We start from the raw sequence: 3,432 nt of genomic DNA, 5'->3' as shown, positions 1-3,432 counted from the left end.
CCCCACACACACTCATACACACACTCTTCAGAACTGTGCTGAAAAAAATAATCCATATGCCAGGATTTTTTTCTTTTTACTTTCAAGGCAAACCAGCTTGATCTCGTACTCCTGCAGCTGGTGGGAAGCAGAGCTAGTTCAGACTCCAACAGAAGTTGGATTGTACTTCTACGCAGCACATTTTAGCTGCTGTGCCCCAAAGAGCTTCACCCTTTCTACACCTGCTTGTGCAAATTCCCAAACACTGCTCTCGAGGAGGCTCTCAGGTGTTTGCTGATAGACAACGCGTTTGCTTTAAAGGAAAAGGATGAATAAAGAAGTAAAAAGAAGCCTCTGAGCCAACTGCGCTAATGGCTTTTTACCTGTAGCACCAAGAGCTTGTATATTCTGGCTCTGTGTTAAAAAGCGTGGTGATTAAACCATAATATTATGTTTTGATCTAGCCTGGAGTTGAATGAATTACTGGCAGGAAACACAGCTCATGAATTCAATCAAAAATCCTTTCATTTGTCACAGCCGCTTCCTGTCCGTCTTTTAAACATCTGCTTCTCTTGTTCACGACAGAAAAAGTCTTTGTTAAAATAATAAGCATTCACCAATCCTTCCCTCAAATGAAACATGCTTTCCTGCCCTTCAAGTTTATTTTATATATCTCTAATAACTTCCTCGTACCCCTCTCTTTCTTTCCGCTTTGAAATTCTGGAAAACCTCAAAGGGAGGAAAGGAGGCATTTGTGATGTGGGAGCACACCGTGGGGCTTGCACCAGCCCCTCTGCCAACAGGACGAGGACGGTTTGAGATGTTTCGCTGTGATCCCTGCCAAGAACCACTCCAGCTCCTTAAATGGAGGCAGCTTCCTGCCTGCGGGGCCAGTGGTCAGCCCACGTCCTGGGGAAGCAGGAGGTGCTTCTCACGCGGCACCACACGGTGGGAGGCTCACAGAGAGGAGAGAGACCGAGAGCAGCCCTGCTTTGCATGGCCCTCCACTCCCTGAGCCAGATATTGCACTGACTGTTCCCAAAAGCTCAGATCTAGGCATCAACAGGGGGTGGCAGCAGGGTGAGGGAGGTGACAGTCCTCCTCTGCTCTGCCCTCATGAGGGCCCATCCGGAGAACCGCACCCCGGTCTGGGGCCCTTGACACAAGAAGGATGCGGAGATGTCAGAGTGGGTCCAGAGGAGAGCCATGAGGATGCTCAGAGGGCTGGAGCATCTCTTCTATGAAGAAAGGCTGAGCCCTGGTACAGCTGTCCAGAGAGCTGTGGTGCCCCATCCCTGGAGGTGCTCAAGGCCAGGTTGGATGGGCACTGGGCAGCCTGAGGTGGTGGGGGCAACCAGCCCATGGCAGGGGGTTGGAACTGTATGAGCCTTAAGATCCTTTCCAACCCATACCATTCTATGATTGTGATTCTGTTTATTCAGCTAATTTGTGTGAGTGATGGAGATCAGCTGTGCAAGTCCTATTGCTGCTCTCAAATGCAGTGTGCTCTCACAAATCCAGGGTCAACACACAAGTATTTACGTCATGTTTAGTACTATCTGCATTTCTTTTCAAGTTTCTGAAGAAAAAAAGCAACAGTCTTCTAGCTAAATTTCAAATCCCTACTTTGAAGTACACCTCTTTCTTTGCTAATTTCTTCTTAATAATTAATTGTCTACTTTCAGAAGTTCAGAAAGAAGCCCAGGAGTTTTCTTCTCAAGGTAACAGTCCATTCATTACCTGACACCTGACATCTCAATGCTGCTAACACTGGGTTGGAGCAAAAGTATTGCCAAAAAGTCCTCATAGTGCTCAGAAAATCCAACTGTGAGCATTAGGCTGGAAAGTTTAGGGCCAGAGAAGAAGCAGTGTTAGAATCAGGAGTCTCTCCATGGGTCTGGCTACATCACTGCCACCATATGCCAGACCTTCACCTCTTCTAGCTCTTCTCAGGGTGGACCAGGCTCTGAGCACACTGGTCTAGCTGTAGGTAGCTCTTCATTGCAGAGGAATTGGACTAGATGACCTCCAAAAGTCCATTCCAACTCAAAAGATTCTATGATCTCATTCTAAAAGTTGTTAGAAGATGATGCTGAGGGACTGCATTGGTTGTGCCAAGAGCAGATGACTGCCTTGCAAAAAGGTGAGACCGATTATTTTTCCTCATTGTGAGGCAGTGAAAGAAGATGAGTCAGTCCAATTAGGAAATTTTCACTTTCTTTGCATCATGCAAACTTTCTTTGCAAGTGAATGAAAGTTATGAATGTATGTAAAATAGGCCAAAGATAGATGAGCAGAACTGATTAGGGATAGCTGCACATTGCTTTTTAAAAGTTCACACCACTTTGTTAATTTCCAATTTGCCACTGTATGCTTTCTTATTTTGATTTTAATTTATTTGCTTTTGAAGTATAGGTCACTTTTTTGCAGCATAACTGTCTTACTTTGATTCTTTGTTCTGACACAGTTGCAATTCATGATCCCAGCATTGTATCTGAATGAAAGTAATATACGTGAGGATTATCCCAAATATAAGTAGTATTCCTGCAGGGGCCAGCCTAGTTCTAGCCTGTCCCTGTGTCCCATCTCCAGCTTAGGCAAACAGCTGGTACATGGGAAAGAGGATGAGAATCAAGTAAACACACAGGAATAAATCCTTTATATTTTCCACCAGTTGCTAGCTGTTTGCAGCTTAGGAATCTCCTGAGACCAAGCATTGGCATTTCGTAGCTGTCAATCTCAGGATTTTTCTTCCTGAGACACATTTAATTGCTTTTTGCTTTACAAATGTTTTAGCACATACAGCATGGTGCGGCAGTAGGTGCCATGGTCTGTGTGCATGTGAAGCACTGACCAGCCCTTCTGCTTGCCCCAGCCTGGCACTGCCCAACCTTGTTGGATGTCCCATAGGTCTGTATTGAAAAGCAGTCCAAATTGCTTCCTGTTGACTTGCTGCAGAACATTCGGGACTGCACCCTCCTAATCATTCCCTTTTCTGACAGGAGAGTTCCAGTCAACTAGAAATGATCTTACACTTTGCGTCAGCCTTGTAACTTTGGTACCTTTTCATTTTCTAGAACATCCCTTCTGAGAAGGAAAGGCAGAACTAGGGAATTTACCTGGTTCTGTTTCATTCTTTTTTCCATGTACAACACTTCACATTTATCTAAATCTATCTGCTGTTTTAGTGCCTTCCTCCTAACTACAGTGAATGCCTTCTGCAAGCCTTTGCAGCCAACCTTTGTTTTTATTGCCCTTAATAGCTTACTATCAGTAGCAAACTTAGCCACTTACTACCCACTCTCTCTTCCAGATCAGGGGAGAGAAGATCTCACCCCCACCATGCCCTAAGACAGCAATTTCTAGAGTAGATACAGCTACAGTGACAAAACCATGCTTCTACCAGTAGAACTTGCTTTACTTGTGGAAAATGGTTTTAAAATATCAATCCAG

General features: G+C 44.8%; 1 protein-coding gene across 1 annotated transcript in view; it reads right to left on the bottom strand.

Moving 5' to 3' along the window:
* Window positions 1–3,432, bottom strand: part of MAML2 (mastermind like transcriptional coactivator 2) — a 205,591-nt gene that overhangs the window by 152,626 nt on the left and 49,533 nt on the right. The gene's annotated exons all lie outside the window — the stretch shown is intronic.

The sequence above is a fragment of the Phasianus colchicus genome, chromosome 1 (assembly GCF_987193195.1).
Source record: "Phasianus colchicus chromosome 1, bPhaCol1.hap1.1, whole genome shotgun sequence".
In the NCBI taxonomy this organism is placed as follows: domain Eukaryota; kingdom Metazoa; phylum Chordata; class Aves; order Galliformes; family Phasianidae; genus Phasianus; species Phasianus colchicus.
This window is presented reverse-complemented; position numbering and strand designations above follow the sequence as displayed.